We start from the raw sequence: 18,409 nt of genomic DNA, 5'->3' as shown, positions 1-18,409 counted from the left end.
CTACGAATATTCCAGGACACCAGGAGTGTTCTTAGAAGCTTCTTCAGAACACCACCACCTTGTTTATTTGCGAACATTTCAGGACACCGCGAGTGTTCTTAGAACACATTCAACTTGACAGAGAACAATACGGACAGCGTCCTCAGGACACCCCCTACGAACACTCCCCGGACTCCGCGAGTGTTCTTAGAAGCGTCTTCAGAACACCACCATCTTGTTTATTTGCGAACATTTCAGGACACCGTGAGTGTTCTTAGGACACATTCAACTTGACAGAGAACAATACGGACAGCGTCTTCAGGACACCCCCTACGAACACTCCCCGGACACCGCAAGTGTTCTTAGAAGCATCTTCAGAACACCCCCATTTTGTTTATTTGCGAACATTTCAGGACACCGCGGGTGTTCTTAGAACACATTTAACTTGACAGAGAACAATACGGACAGCGTCCTCAGGACACCCCCTATGAACATTCCAGAACACCGGGAGTGTTCTTAGAAGCGTCTTCAGAACACCACCATCTTGTTTATTTGCGAACATTTCAGGACACTGCGAGTGTTCTTAGGACACATTCAACTTGACAGAGAACAATACGGACAGCGTCCTCAGGACACCCCCTATGAACACTCCCCGGACACCGCGAGTGTTCTTAGAAGCGTCTTCAGAACACCCCCATTTTGTTTATTTGCGAACATTTCAGGACACTGTGAGTGTTCTTAGGACACATTCAACTTGAGAGAGAACAATACGGACAGCGTCCTCAGGACACCCACTACGAACACTCCCCGGACACCGCGAGTGTTCTTAGAAGCATCTTCAGAACACCCCCATTTTCTTTATTTGCGAACATTTCAGGGCACCGCGGGTGTTCTTAGAACACATTCAACTTGACAGAGAACAATATGGACAGCGTCCTCAGGACACCCCCTACGAACATTTCAGGACACCGCGAGTGTTCTCAAAAACGTCTTCAGAACACCCCCATTTTGTTTATTTGCGAACATTTTAGGACACCGGGGGTGTTCTTAGAACACATTCAACTTGACAGAGAACAATACGGACAGCGTCCTCAGGACACCCCCTACGAACATTTCAGGACACCGGGAGTGTTCTCAAAACGTCTTCAGAACACCCCCATTTTGTTTATTTGCAAACATTTTAGGACACCGCGGGTGTTCTTAGAACACATTCAACTTGACAGAGAACCATACATTTGTTTTTCACCCAAAGTTATAAGAAAATATGAATGTGATATGCTGTGGTGGTTGTTGCCAGGGCATACAGTCTTGGGTGCATGGCCAAATGGCCATGCATCCAAGACTCTATGCCCTGGCAACAACCACCGCAACATATCACATCCATAGAGTCAAACATTTCAACTATGATCTATGGGAAACTTTTAATGTCCGCGAACAACGCGATAGTTCTTAGAACACTTTCAACTTAACAACGAACAATACGGACAGCGTCCTAAGGACACCCCCTACGAACATTCCAGGACACCGGGAGTGTTCTCAAAAACGTCTTCAGAACACCCCCATTTTGTTTATTTGCAAACATTTCAGAACACCGCGGGTGTTATTAGAACACATTCCACTTGACAGAGAACAATACTGACAGCGTCCTCAGGACACCCCCTACGAACACTCCCTGGACACCGCGATTGTTCTTAGAAGTGTCTTCAGAACACCACCATCTTGTTTATTTGCGAACATTTCAGGACACCGTGAGTGTTCTTAGGACATTTTTCAACTTGACAGAGAACAATACGGACAGCGTCCTCAGGACACCCCCTACGAACATTCCAGGACACCGGGAGTGTTCTTAGAAGCTTCATCAGAACACCACCATCTTGTTTATTTGCGAACATTTCAGGACACCGCGAATATTCTTAGGACACATTCAACTTGACAGAGAACAACACGGACATCGTCCTCAGGACACTCCCTACGAACACTCCCCAGACAGCGCGAGTGTTCTTAGAAGCGTCTTCAGAACACCCCCATTTTGTTTATTTGCGAACATTTCAGGACACCGCGGGTGTTCTTAGAACACATTCAACTTGACAGAGAACAATACGGACAGCGTCCTCAGGACACCCCCTACGAACATTCCAGGACACCGGGAGTGTTCTTAGAAGCTTCTTCAGAACACCACCATCTTGTTTATTTGCGAACATTTCAGGACACCGCGAGTGTTCTTAGAACACATTCAACTTGACAGAGAACAATACGGACAGCGTCCTCAGGACACCCCCTACGAACATTTCAGGACACCGGGAGTGTTCTCAAAACGTCTTCAGAACACCCCCATTTTGTTTATTTGCAAACATTTTAGGACACCGCGGGTGTTCTTAGAACACATTCAACTTGACAGAGAACCATACATTTGTTTTTCACCCAAAGTTATAAGAAAATATGAATGTGATATGCTGTGGTGGTTGTTGCCAGGGCATACAGTCTTGGGTGCATGGCCAAATGGCCATGCATCCAAGACTCTATGCCCTGGCAACAACCACCGCAGCATATCACATCCATAGAGTCAAACATTTCAACTATGATCTATGGGAAACTTTTAATGTCCGCGAACAACGCGATAGTTCTTAGAACACTTTCAACTTAACAACGAACAATACGGACAGCGTCCTAAGGACACCCCCTACGAACATTCCAGGACACCGGGAGTGTTCTCAAAAACGTCTTCAGAACACCCCCTTTTTGTTTATTTGCAAACATTTCAGAACACCGCGGGTGTTATTAGAACACATTCCACTTGACAGAGAACAATACTGACAGCGTCCTCAGGACACCCCCTACGAACACTCCCTGGACACCGCGATTGTTCTTAGAAGTGTCTTCAGAACACCACCATCTTGTTTATTTGCGAACATTTCAGGACACCGTGAGTGTTCTTAGGACATTTTTTAACTTGACAGAGAACAATACGGACAGCGTCCTCAGGACACCCCATACGAACATTCCAGGACACCGGGAGTGTTCTTAGAAGATTCATCAGAACACCACCATCTTGTTTATTTGCGAACATTTCAGGACAACGCGAATATTCTTAGGACACATTCAACTTGACAGAGAACAACACGGACAGCGTCCTCAGGACACTCCCTACGAACACTCCCCAGACACCGCGAGTGTTCTTAGAAGCTTCTTCAGAACACCACCATCTTGTTTATTTGTGAACATTTCAGGACACCGCGAGTGTTCTTAGAACACATTCAACTTGACAGAGATCAATACGGACAGCGTCCTCAGGACACCCTCTACAAACACTCCCCGGACACCGCGAGTGTTCTTAGAAGCGTCTTCAGAACACCACCATCTTGTTTATTTGCGATCATTTCAGGACACCGCGAGTGTTCTTAGGACACATTCAACTTGACAGAGAACAATACGGACAGCGTCTTCAGGACACCCCCTACGAACACTCCCCGGACACCGCGAGTGTTCTTAGAAGCGTCTTCAGAACACCCCCATTTTGTTTATTTGCGAACATTTCAGGACACTGCGAGTGTTCTTAGGACACATTCAACTTGACAGAGAACAATACGGACAGCGTCCACAGGACACCCCCTACGAACACTCCCCGGACACCGCAAGTGTTCTTAGAAGCGTCTTCAGAACACCCCCATTTTGTTTATTTGCGAACATTTCAGGACACCGCGGGTGTTCTTAGAACACATTCAACTTGACAGAGAACAATACGGACAGCGTCCTCAGGACACCCCCTATGAACACTCCCCGGACACTGTGAGTGATCTTAGAAGCGTCTTCAGAACACCCCCATTTTGTTTATTTGCGAATATTTCAGGACACCGCGGGTCTTCTTAGAACACATTCAACTTGACAGAGAACCATACGGAGAGCGTCCTCAGGACACCCCCTACGAACATTCCAGGACACCAGGAGTGTTCTTAGAAGCTTCTTCAGAACACCACCACCTTGTTTATTTGCGAACATTTCAGGACACCGCGAGTGTTCTTAGAACACATTCAACTTGACAGAGAACAATACGGACAGCGTCCTCAGGACACCCCCTACGAACACTCCCCGGACTCCGCGAGTGTTCTTAGAAGCGTCTTCAGAACACCACCATCTTGTTTATTTGCGAACATTTCAGGACACCGTGAGTGTTCTTAGGACACATTCAACTTGACAGAGAACAATACGGACAGCGTCTTCAGGACACCCCCTACGAACACTCCCCGGACACCGCAAGTGTTCTTAGAAGCATCTTCAGAACACCCCCATTTTGTTTATTTGCGAACATTTCAGGACACCGCGGGTGTTCTTAGAACACATTTAACTTGACAGAGAACAATACGGACAGCGTCCTCAGGACACCCCCTATGAACATTCCAGAACACCGGGAGTGTTCTTAGAAGCGTCTTCAGAACACCACCATCTTGTTTATTTGCGAACATTTCAGGACACTGCGAGTGTTCTTAGGACACATTCAACTTGACAGAGAACAATACGGACAGCGTCCTCAGGACACCCCCTATGAACACTCCCCGGACACCGCGAGTGTTCTTAGAAGCGTCTTCAGAACACACCCATTTTGTTTATTTGCGAACATTTCAGGACACTGTGAGTGTTCTTAGGACACATTCAACTTGACAGAGAACAATACGGACAGCGTCCTCAGGACACCCACTACGAACACTCCCCGGACACCGCGAGTGTTCTTAGAAGCGTCTTCAGAACACCCCCATTTTCTTTATTTGCGAACATTTCAGGGCACCGCGGGTGTTCTTAGAACACATTCAACTTGACAGAGAACAATATGGACAGCTTCCTCAGGACACCCCCTACGAACATTTCAGGACACCGCGAGTGTTCTCAAAAACGTCTTCAGAACACCCCCATTTTGTTTATTTGCGAACATTTTAGGACACCGGGGGTGTTCTTAGAACACATTCAACTTGACAGAGAACAATACGGACAGCGTCCTCAGGACACCCCCTACGAACATTTCAGGACACCGGGAGTGTTCTCAAAACGTCTTCAGAACACCCCCATTTTGTTTATTTGCAAACATTTTAGGACACCGCGGGTGTTCTTAGAACACATTCAACTTGACAGAGAACCATACATTTGTTTTTCACCCAAAGTTATAAGAAAATATGAATGTGATATGCTGTGGTGGTTGTTGCCAGGGCATACAGTCTTGGGTGCATGGCCAAATGGCCATGCATCCAAGACTCTATGCCCTGGCAACAACCACCGCAGCATATCACATCCATAGAGTCAAACATTTCAACTATGATCTATGGGAAACTTTTATTGTCCGCGAACAACGCGATAGTTCTTAGAACACTTTCAACTTAACAACGAACAATACGGACAGCGTCCTAAGGACACCCCCTACGAACATTCCAGGACACCGGGAGTGTTCTCAAAAACGTCTTCAGAACACCCCCATTTTGTTTATTTGCAAACATTTCAGAACACCGCGGGTGTTATTAGAACACATTCCACTTGACAGAGAACAATACTGACAGCGTCCTCAGGACACCCCCTACGAACACTCCCTGGACACCGCGATTGTTCTTAGAAGTGTCTTCAGAACACCACCATCTTGTTTATTTGCGAACATTTCAGGACACCGTGAGTGTTCTTAGGACATTTTTCAACTTGACAGAGAACAATACGGACAGCGTCCTCAGGACACCCCCTACGAACATTCCAGGACACCGGGAGTGTTCTTAGAAGCTTCATCAGAACACCACCATCTTGTTTATTTGCGAACATTTCAGGACACCGCGAATATTCTTGGGACACATTCAACTTGACAGAGAACAACACGGACAGCGTCCTCAGGACACTCCCTACGAACACTCCCCAGACAGCGCGAGTGTTCTTAGAAGCGTCTTCAGAACACCCCCATTTTGTTTATTTGCGAACATTTCAGGACACCGCGGGTGTTCTTAGAACACATTCAACTTGACAGAGAACAATACGGACAGCGTCCTCAGGACACCCCCTACGAACATTCCAGGACACCGGGAGTGTTCTTAGAAGCTTCTTCAGAACACCACCATCTTGTTTATTTGCGAACATTTCAGGACACCGCGAGTGTTCTTAGAACACATTCAACTTGACAGAGAACAATACGGACAGCGTCCTCAGGACACCCCCTACGAACATTTCAGGACACCGGGAGTGTTCTCAAAACGTCTTCAGAACACCCCCATTTTGTTTATTTGCAAACATTTTAGGACACCGCGGGTGTTCTTAGAACACATTCAACTTGACAGAGAACCATACATTTGTTTTTCACCCAAAGTTATAAGAAAATATGAATGTGATATGCTGTGGTGGTTGTTGCCAGGGCATACAGTCTTGGGTGCATGGCCAAATGGCCATGCATCCAAGACTCTATGCCCTGGCAACAACCACCGCAGCATATCACATCCATAGAGTCAAACATTTCAACTATGATCTATGGGAAACTTTTAATGTCCGCGAACAACGCGATAGTTCTTAGAACACTTTCAACTTAACAACGAACAATACGGACAGCGTCCTAAGGACACCCCCTACGAACATTCCAGGACACCGGGAGTGTTCTCAAAAACGTCTTCAGAACACCCCCTTTTTGTTTATTTGCAAACATTTCAGAACACCGCGGGTGTTATTAGAACACATTCCACTTGACAGAGAACAATACTGACAGCGTCCTCAGGACACCCCCTACGAACACTCCCTGGACACCGCGATTGTTCTTAGAAGTGTCTTCAGAACACCACCATCTTGTTTATTTGCGAACATTTCAGGACACCGTGAGTGTTCTTAGGACATTTTTCAACTTGACAGAGAACAATACGGACAGCGTCCTCAGGACACCCCCTACGAACATTCCAGGACACCGGGAGTGTTCTTAGAAGCTTCATCAGAACACCACCATCTTGTTTATTTGCGAACATTTCAGGACACCGCGAATATTCTTAGGACACATTCAACTTGACAGAGAACAACACGGACAGCGTCCTCAGGACACTCCCTACGAACACTCCCCAGACACCGCGAGTGTTCTTAGAAGCGTCTTCAGAACACCCCCATTTTGTTTATTTGCGAACATTTCAGGACACCGCGGGTGTTCTTAGAACACATTCAACTTGACAGAGAACAATACGGACAGCGTCCTCAGGACACCCCCTACGAACATTCCAGGACACCGGCAGTGTTCTTAGAAGCGTCTTCAGAACACCACCATCTTGTTTATTTGCGAACATTTCAGGACACCGTGAGTGTTCTTAGGACACATTCAACTTGACAGAGAACAATACGGACAGCGTCTTCAGGACACCCCCTACGAACACTCCCCGGACACCGCGAGTGTTCTTAGAAGCGTCTTCAGAACACCCCCATTTTGTTTATTTGCGAACATTTCAGGACACTGCGAGTGTTCTTAGGACACATTCAACTTGACAGAGAACAATACGGACAGCGTCCACAGGACACCCCCTACGAACACTCCCCGGACACCGCAAGTGTTCTTAGAAGCGTCTTCAGAACACCCCCATTTTGTTTATTTGCGAACATTTCAGGACACCGCGGGTGTTCTTAGAACACATTCAACTTGACAGAGAACAATACGGACAGCGTCCTCAGGACACCCCCTATGAACACTCCCCGGACACTGTGAGTGATCTTAGAAGCGTCTTCAGAACACCCCCATTTTGTTTATTTGCGAATATTTCAGGACACCGCGGGTCTTCTTAGAACACATTCAACTTGACAGAGAACCATACGGAGAGCGTCCTCAGGACACCCCCTACGAACATTCCAGGACACCAGGAGTGTTCTTAGAAGCTTCTTCAGAACACCACCACCTTGTTTATTTGCGAACATTTCAGGACACCGCGAGTGTTCTTAGAACACATTCAACTTGACAGAGAACAATACGGACAGCGTCCTCAGGACACCCCCTACGAACACTCCCCGGACTCCGCGAGTGTTCTTAGAAGCGTCTTCAGAACACCACCATCTTGTTTATTTGCGAACATTTCAGGACACCGTGAGTGTTCTTAGGACACATTCAACTTGACAGAGAACAATACGGACAGCGTCTTCAGGACACCCCCTACGAACACTCCCCGGACACCGCAAGTGTTCTTAGAAGCATCTTCAGAACACCCCCATTTTGTTTATTTGCGAACATTTCAGGACACCGCGGGTGTTCTTAGAACACATTTAACTTGACAGAGAACAATACGGACAGCGTCCTCAGGACACCCCCTATGAACATTCCAGAACACCGGGAGTGTTCTTAGAAGCGTCTTCAGAACACCACCATCTTGTTTATTTGCGAACATTTCAGGACACTGCGAGTGTTCTTAGGACACATTCAACTTGACAGAGAACAATACGGACAGCGTCCTCAGGACACCCCCTATGAACACTCCCCGGACACCGCGAGTGTTCTTAGAAGCGTCTTCAGAACACACCCATTTTGTTTATTTGCGAACATTTCAGGACACTGTGAGTGTTCTTAGGACACATTCAACTTGACAGAGAACAATACGGACAGCGTCCTCAGGACACCCACTACGAACACTCCCCGGACACCGCGAGTGTTCTTAGAAGCGTCTTCAGAACACCCCCATTTTCTTTATTTGCGAACATTTCAGGGCACCGCGGGTGTTCTTAGAACACATTCAACTTGACAGAGAACAATATGGACAGCTTCCTCAGGACACCCCCTACGAACATTTCAGGACACCGCGAGTGTTCTCAAAAACGTCTTCAGAACACCCCCATTTTGTTTATTTGCGAACATTTTAGGACACCGGGGGTGTTCTTAGAACACATTCAACTTGACAGAGAACAATACGGACAGCGTCCTCAGGACACCCCCTACGAACATTTCAGGACACCGGGAGTGTTCTCAAAACGTCTTCAGAACACCCCCATTTTGTTTATTTGCAAACATTTTAGGACACCGCGGGTGTTCTTAGAACACATTCAACTTGACAGAGAACCATACATTTGTTTTTCACCCAAAGTTATAAGAAAATATGAATGTGATATGCTGTGGTGGTTGTTGCCAGGGCATACAGTCTTGGGTGCATGGCCAAATGGCCATGCATCCAAGACTCTATGCCCTGGCAACAACCACCGCAGCATATCACATCCATAGAGTCAAACATTTCAACTATGATCTATGGGAAACTTTTATTGTCCGCGAACAACGCGATAGTTCTTAGAACACTTTCAACTTAACAACGAACAATACGGACAGCGTCCTAAGGACACCCCCTACGAACATTCCAGGACACCGGGAGTGTTCTCAAAAACGTCTTCAGAACACCCCCATTTTGTTTATTTGCAAACATTTCAGAACACCGCGGGTGTTATTAGAACACATTCCACTTGACAGAGAACAATACTGACAGCGTCCTCAGGACACCCCCTACGAACACTCCCTGGACACCGCGATTGTTCTTAGAAGTGTCTTCAGAACACCACCATCTTGTTTATTTGCGAACATTTCAGGACACCGTGAGTGTTCTTAGGACATTTTTCAACTTGACAGAGAACAATACGGACAGCGTCCTCAGGACACCCCCTACGAACATTCCAGGACACCGGGAGTGTTCTTAGAAGCTTCATCAGAACACCACCATCTTGTTTATTTGCGAACATTTCAGGACACCGCGAATATTCTTAGGACACATTCAACTTGACAGAGAACAACACGGACAGCGTCCTCAGGACACTCCCTACGAACACTCCCCAGACAGCGCGAGTGTTCTTAGAAGCGTCTTCAGAACACCCCCATTTTGTTTATTTGCGAACATTTCAGGACACCGCGGGTGTTCTTAGAACACATTCAACTTGACAGAGAACAATACGGACAGCGTCCTCAGGACACCCCCTACGAACATTCCAGGACACCGGGAGTGTTCTTAGAAGCTTCTTCAGAACACCACCATCTTGTTTATTTGCGAACATTTCAGGACACCGCGAGTGTTCTTAGAACACATTCAACTTGACAGAGAACAATACGGACAGCGTCCTCAGGACACCCCCTACGAACATTTCAGGACACCGGGAGTGTTCTCAAAACGTCTTCAGAACACCCCCATTTTGTTTATTTGCAAACATTTTAGGACACCGCGGGTGTTCTTAGAACACATTCAACTTGACAGAGAACCATACATTTGTTTTTCACCCAAAGTTATAAGAAAATATGAATGTGATATGCTGTGGTGGTTGTTGCCAGGGCATACAGTCTTGGGTGCATGGCCAAATGGCCATGCATCCAAGACTCTATGCCCTGGCAACAACCACCGCAGCATATCACATCCATAGAGTCAAACATTTCAACTATGATCTATGGGAAACTTTTAATGTCCGCGAACAACGCGATAGTTCTTAGAACACTTTCAACTTAACAACGAACAATACGGACAGCGTCCTAAGGACACCCCCTACGAACATTCCAGGACACCGGGAGTGTTCTCAAAAACGTCTTCAGAACACCCCCTTTTTGTTTATTTGCAAACATTTCAGAACACCGCGGGTGTTATTAGAACACATTCCACTTGACAGAGAACAATACTGACAGCGTCCTCAGGACACCCCCTACGAACACTCCCTGGACACCGCGATTGTTCTTAGAAGTGTCTTCAGAACACCACCATCTTGTTTATTTGCGAACATTTCAGGACACCGTGAGTGTTCTTAGGACATTTTTCAACTTGACAGAGAACAATACGGACAGCGTCCTCAGGACACCCCCTACGAACATTCCAGGACACCGGGAGTGTTCTTAGAAGCTTCATCAGAACACCACCATCTTGTTTATTTGCGAACATTTCAGGACACCGCGAATATTCTTAGGACACATTCAACTTGACAGAGAACAACACGGACAGCGTCCTCAGGACACTCCCTACGAACACTCCCCAGACACCGCGAGTGTTCTTAGAAGCGTCTTCAGAACACCCCCATTTTGTTTATTTGCGAACATTTCAGGACACCGCGGGTGTTCTTAGAACACATTCAACTTGACAGAGAACAATACGGACAGCGTCCTCAGGACACCCCCTACGAACATTCCAGGACACTGGGAGTGTTCTTAGAAGCTTCTTCAGAACATCACCATCTTGTTTATTTGCGAACATTTCAGGACACCGCGAGTGTTCTTAGAACACATTCAACTTGACAGAGATCAATACGGACAGCGTCCTCAGGACACCCTCTACAAACACTCCCCGGACACCGCGAATGTTCTTAGAAGCGTCTTCAGAACACCACCATCTTGTTTATTTGCGATCATTTCAGGACACCGCGAGTGTTCTTAGGACACATTCAACTTGACAGAGAACAATACGGACAGCGTCTTCAGGACACCCCCTACGAACACTCCCCGGACACCGCGAGTGTTCTTAGAAGCGTCTTCAGAACACCCCCATTTTGTTTATTTGCGAACATTTCAGGACACTGCGAGTGTTCTTAGGACACATTCAACTTGACAGAGAACAATACGGACAGCGTCCACAGGACACCCCCTACGAACACTCCCCGGACACCGCAAGTGTTCTTAGAAGCGTCTTCAGAACACCCCCATTTTGTTTATTTGCGAACATTTCAGGACACCGCGGGTGTTCTTAGAACACATTCAACTTGACAGAGAACAATACGGACAGCCTCCTCAGGACACCCCCTTCGAACATTTCAGGACACCGGGAGTGTTCTCAAAAACGTCTTCAGAGCACCCCCATTTTGTTTATTTGCGAACATTTCAGGACACCGCGGGTGTTCTTAGAACACATTCAACTTGACAGAGAACAATACAGACAGCGTCCTCAGGACACCCCCTAGGAACACTCCCCGGACACCGCAAGTGTTCTTAGAACAGTTTCACTTTGTTTGCGAACAAAACGGACACATATTGAGTCCTTAGAACACCCCCAGTCAGTTTATTTAGAACATTTCAGAACACCCGTGATGTCCGCAAACAAATCAAACACAAAAAGAACGTCTAACACATAAAAAACACAACTTTCATCCTATCTCATACACTCCCACCCTCCCCAAACACTCCTACACACCAACACACTCTACTAAATACACATTTTGAACAAAGTTTCACCGCGCTGTCCGCGGACGGCCGCAAATCCAAGATGGCGGGCACTACCGAAAAATCTGACGCGCTTCACGCTCCATGCCGTCCAATCAGTGAACACGTTGCATGTCCGCGAACATCACGCAAGACGATTGGCCAATCAGGACACTGTCCGCGGAGCAAACAGGGAAGTGTGTCCGCGAACCGAACACAGATATCACTATTTTTTTTTTACCTACTTTTTGGTCATTTTTAAAAAAACTACGGATTTTTACCAAATTTGCAAAAGCACGCTTTTGGGACCAAGCCGCTGCTCCTGGTCCAAATTTGGTGGAAATCCGTTCAGCGGTTTGGGCTGTAGGCGGCGAGCACATTTATTTTCCCATTCAGTCTATGGGAAAAAAACATTTTGAGACCCCCCTATAACTTTGCCCCCCCTGGACGAATCCTCACCAAACTTTGCAAAAAAATTCAGAGTGACCCAAATACTTTTTCTGCAACGTTTGGTGAGGATCCGTCCAGGGAGAGCAAAGTTATAAGCCACCCAAAAAGTGCTCTTCCTATGGAAACAGCAACTTAACTATAACTACATGGCCACTACTGTGGCCATGTAATGACACGGTAGCATCCATGTAGTTATGGTTAAGTTGGTGTTTCCATAGAATTAGCACTTTTTGGGTGGCTTATAACTTCGCTCCCTCTGGACGAATCCTCACCAAACTTGTAAAAATAGTATATGGCCCACTCTGAATTGTTTTGCAGAGTTTGGAGAGGTTTGGTCCAGGGGGGGCAAAGTTAAAGGGGGGGTCCCAAAACTTTTGTTTTTTCCTAAAGACATAATGGGAAAAAACGTTGTGCACGGCTACAGCCAGAACCGCTGGACGGATTTACACCAAATTTGTGGCAGGAGCGGCGGCTTGGTCCAGAAAGCGTGCTTTCACAAATTTGGTGTAAATCCGTCCAGTAGTTTTTTAAAAAATGACCAAAATGTAAGGCAAAAAAATGAGTGATATCTGTGTTCGCTTCGCGGACGGACTTCCCTGTTCGCTCCGTGGACAGCACCCCAATTGGCCCATGGGCTTGCGTCATGTCCGCGGACATGCAGTGTGTTTTCTGATGGGGCGGCGTGGGGCGTGATGCGCGTCGGATTTTCTGTCGCGCCCACCATCTTGTATTCGTCGTCAACCGCGTACAGTGCGGTGAAACTTGGATTAAAAATTGTATTTAGTGGAGTGTGTTGGTGTGTAAGAGTTTTTGGGGAGGGTGGGGGAGTATGAGATAGGTTCAATGTTTTGTTTTTTTATGTGCTATACGCTTTTGTTGTGTTCGATTTGTCTGCGGAGAACACAGCTGTTCTGTCATTTTGTAAATAAACTAAATGGTGGGATGTTCAGAGGACGGAGTATGTGTCCTTTTTGTTCGCAAGGAAGGTAAAATTGAGCTAAAAACACTAGCAGTGTATTTAAATGTTCGTAAATACACAAACTGGGGGTGTCCTGAGTATTGTAATTTGTCAAGTTGAATGTGTTCTAAGAACACTCGCGGTGTCCCGAAATGGTTGCTATTACACAAAATGGGGGTGTTCTGAGAACGTTGTTTGTATTGTTCGTTGTCAGGTTGAAAGTGTTCTACGAACCCTCCTTTTGTCCGCTGATAGTACAATTTCCTATGGGCCTCACCCGACTTTTTGTCCACTAAAGAAATGATAAATCAGGCTGGTGTGCGCTGACATTATGTGATAATCCTATGACTGGCGCTATTGACCTGGCTGACTTGCTTTTGCAACACTAAATCATATCTCCCGCCTCTAAACCTGACATTATGAAAGCATTCATATTCCCCGCCTCTCTCCGTGATGTTACAGGGAGCGTCATCAAACGCGCCCAGTCGTCTCCAGTCCTACGCGACTTTACACAGAACCCGGAAGACAAAACAACACACATTATGTCACAACACAGCGCACCACAATTCAAAATATGAAACTGTGATTTAAAAGCAAACAGCAAGATTGTAAATTTTGTAAAGTACATTTATTTGACATCAAATGTTTAGAGAATATTCAGCGATTTGCATTTGTCTTTGTTGTCGATCCGCAAAAGTTCATGTTGAGCCACGCGATGTTCATTTGCGGTACAGAGAGTGTTAGATCAGCTTAGAACACAGTGCGCCACAATTCGGAATATGAAACTGGGGTTTAAAAGTAAACAGCAGGATTGTACATTTGGTAAAGTACATTTATTTCACATGAAATGTTTAGTGAATATTCAGCGATTTGCAATTGTCTCTGCTGTCGATCAGCAAAAGTTTTTTTGAGCCACACGCTGTTCCTTTGCGGTAGATAGGCTGTTGGTTTATGATAAAAGCAGTAAATGGTCGCACTGATAATCGGAAGGTTGCTCCAACAACGACGCATTAGACCACCATAGTGATTGGTATGTTGCTTCTAGCCGCTAGTACTGCGTAAGGGCATATTGGTCCTTGGCGATTGTCCCATAAAATGGTGAAGGTCATGAAGTTGCTTACATGGAGCTGCACCTGGCAGTTGAAAAATCCATCCGCTGGAGTCTGAAAATCGTGACTTTGGCAAAATGGGGCAACATACCTGTTTTAAAAAACATAAATTAGTCTCACCAGCCGATCTTTATTAAAAATATTCATTTTATTTATTAGGGCGTGAAACTATTTGCTAGCGAAGATAGTGCAACGGAGTATGTTAATAATAAAATAATAATATTTTCGCATTTATATAGCGCTAAGAACCGTCAGGTATCTCAGCGCTGCTTATTATTACCCACGGTGTGTGGTGCTCATTTATCGACCACGGAAGGATGAAAGGCTGAGTTTGGCCGTGCCGGGATTCGACATGCTTTAGCAAGCTGTGCACGGATCTCAAAGCGAGTGCTCTACTCGCTGTGCCACTTGACCGGCTACAGTTAAGTGGCACAGCGAGTAGAGCGCTTGCCCGGCTACAGACAAGTTACATTATTTCTATTAACCCACCCTGTGTCGTCTGCCTTTTTCAGAGCCCTCTAAACGACAGGGGATCAATTTGGCGGTAATAGTGCACGGTAGAAAACAATATGCCACATTGAACGAACAAGTACAACTTGACCAGGTTTTAATGCCATGCTATTATTATTATATTCCGGTATAGAATAATCTAAAGGGTTACTTACATTATAATTGCATTTTGCATTGTCCAAGTGTAGTGCAGTCCCAAAATACGACTCTGCGTGTGCCAACGATCTTTCTCAAAGTGATATAATATACAAAAGTGCTTTCGTTTCAGAAATGTCATCTTTATCGTGTCTTACGTTTTTGCTACACTTCTTCAAAAGACGTCTTTCAGCACAATCTCTGTCTGTCAAAGTAAAAAAAAATAGAACCTTATACTCTCCGGGCCGCGAGAAAAAAATGGAAGTAGCTGACCTTGACTGTGAACGAGCATAAATGCTTACCTTGCAACATTCTGTGTAAAGCCATCTGTGAGACTTGCTGTTTAAACTACATCTTTATATATTGTTTGCGTGCTAATAAAAAAAGTTTGTTTAAGGGACGTTATGGTTCCAAGTAAAGCCGAAAAACCCCTGAAATTCGCCAGTTATGGTAAGCTAAGCAACCATAACTCGCGCCACCACCGTGCACTGCTAAGACTAACACCCAGGACATCAAAGATGACATCGCAAATGTCATTGATGACATCACTGATGACTTCACATGTGCATTTACTTATCATGAAATTTGTGTACTAGGGATTTTTATTATAATGTTGCGAAAAAAGTGTCAAGGATCATTGCAATAAATATCATACCGTAATTAGTGCTTTGAATGATGCATTGATATAAATAGCATTGTATTATGGGGTTCTATCTAGTATACTGAGCTACTCATGGAAAAACATAGCATTGTGTGCAGCGTACAAGATGAAAGTATAATATTTGTAATGTTAATATGTTGAATAATGAAATGATAATTGTCCTGAAATGTTCAAAAATAAACAAAATGGGGGTGTTCTGAGGACTTTCTTCGTATTGTGTGACTGCTTAGCTGTATGCAATGAGGGAATGGCACAGAGAGTAAAGTGGAAATGTTAGAAGGGGTGTAGAAGTGTTATGCGTGCCGCGGACACCGCAGCTGTCCGTGGACAGGGCGTGCTACATCCAGGGTTTTCCAGCAAATCCAACATGGAAAGAAGACTGTACGGATTAGCCAACCGGATGTCGAGGTTGTGGATTTGTGTTGAAAGAGACTGTTTGTGGTGAAGATGGCAGAAGTAGAGAAAGTCTGGGTGTTGGTGCTTGGAGATATGCTTGTGCATGGTTTACAACAGTACGCTTGATGCAGGCATGTTGAAAAGAACTTTAATGTGAAAGGAGTGGAGGTGGTGTGGAGCACTGTGCCTGATTGCAATGTACAGGGAATTGTACAAGTTTGTGAGGATATGGCCACTATGAACAGTCTGCATGTGGTAGTTTTTCACTATGGTGCTTTCCATTTGGGCAACGTCAGTGCCCCTACTTTGTTGGCTGATTTGGAACGCTTGGTTCAAGCCGTAATGAAGATCCTTCCAAATGCGAAAGTAATTTTTTCTGAATTACTACCTAGGGCAATATGGGACAATAGTTTAGTTTTTTGTCCTCAGCAAAACATTGCTAGGTGTGTCATCAACCGCGGCATGTGTGCCTTCATGCTTAGAGCTGGTATGTTCTTCTGTAATAATGAGAATAACCCCTTACATTCGGCAGTTATGGTAAAATAAGCAACCATAACTCGCGCCACCGTGCACTGCTAACGCTAACACCCAGGACATCAAAGATGACATCACAAATGTCATTGATGACATCACTGATGACATCACATGTGCATTTACTTTTCATGAAAACTCTGTACAAGGGATTCTTATAATGCTGACCAAAAACTGTCAAGGATCATTGGGATAAATATCATGAGCTAATTAGTGCATTAAGCAATGCATTGATATAAATAGCATTCTGTTATGAAGTTCTATACAGTATACTAAGCTACTCATGCAGAAACATAGGCAGTGTGTGCAGCATACATGATGAAGGTGCAATATTCATAATCTTGTCATGTTGAATAGTGAAATGATAACTGCTTTCTTATTAGAGTTTTGCGTACTGTGAAACATGTAATAAGTAGATAATAAAACCCACTTAATACATAATTAATACAGACAAAACACAAAGAGACAACAACACATACAAATATGAGTATATACAGGGACAGTGAAGTAAACAAAAAAGCAGAAGTAGTAGCAGAAAGAGTTCATAACCTAACTGATTGTCTTTATGCAGAGAAACTATTGCTGTTTTTCAAAGCTGCTACTTACTATATGTATGTGTATCACTTGATGTGACTGCACCCAAAGGAAAGGAGAGTGAGTACAATGTATACAAATATGAGCATATACAGGGAAGGTAGAGTAATAAAAATAAAACTATGAGAAAGTGCTGATAACCCTAATGATTATCTTCATGCACAGAAAGGATTGCTCTCTTTAAAGCATGTGTCTTCCGCTATGTATATGTTTCATATGATGTGACTTGACCCTAAGTCTACAAATTTCGTACCTTTTCAATTTTTACTTACTGACTGTTACTGAAGAAAACTATGTGGCCTAGATATGTCAGTAAAGGGAAAAAAGGGAGAGCCAGACATGTGATGTCATCAGTGATGTCATCAATGACATTTGTGATGTCATCTTTGATGTCCTGGGTGTCAGTGTTAGCAGTGCACGGTGGCGCGAGTTATGGCTGCTTATCTTACCATAACTGCCGAATTTCAGGGTTTTTTCGGTTTTACTTTAAACCATAACGTCCCTTTAACAATGTTTTTTACTGAATTTCATAGGTTTTTCGTAGTGCAACTTAACCATAATGTCCCTTTAACAAAGTTTTTTCACTGAATATATATATATATCATATGCCAGCACCTAGACGCCCTTTTGATCCATAGTTAGCGCTTTATAAATCTTAAATTGATAGGTTGCCGCCCTATAGTTAAGATGAGTCGGATTCCCATAGGAACCCCTCAGAATACTATTGTTAGTAACTTTTGATTTGAGTAACAAATTATACTATGGTTAAAACCCCTTTGCCTCCTTAAGCATCATAAAGTGCAGCCTACTTCTGATTTATTTTCCCATAGAGAAACAAGGTACATTTTTGCCAAAGCACACAGCCCAAACCACTGGACAGATTTGGACCAGGTTCAAAACAATTTGGGCACAAAGCGTTGACTCGTGATCCTTTTGTAGTTTGGGGTTAGTCTATGCAGTTGTTTTTTAAATATTTG

This window comes from Ambystoma mexicanum, chromosome 4p (assembly GCF_040938575.1).
Source record: "Ambystoma mexicanum isolate Mex_15411 chromosome 4p, UKY_AmexF1_1, whole genome shotgun sequence".
Taxonomy (NCBI): Eukaryota; Metazoa; Chordata; class Amphibia; order Caudata; family Ambystomatidae; genus Ambystoma; species Ambystoma mexicanum.
The sequence above is the reverse complement of the archived record's forward strand: the minus strand, read 5'-3'. Positions refer to the sequence as shown.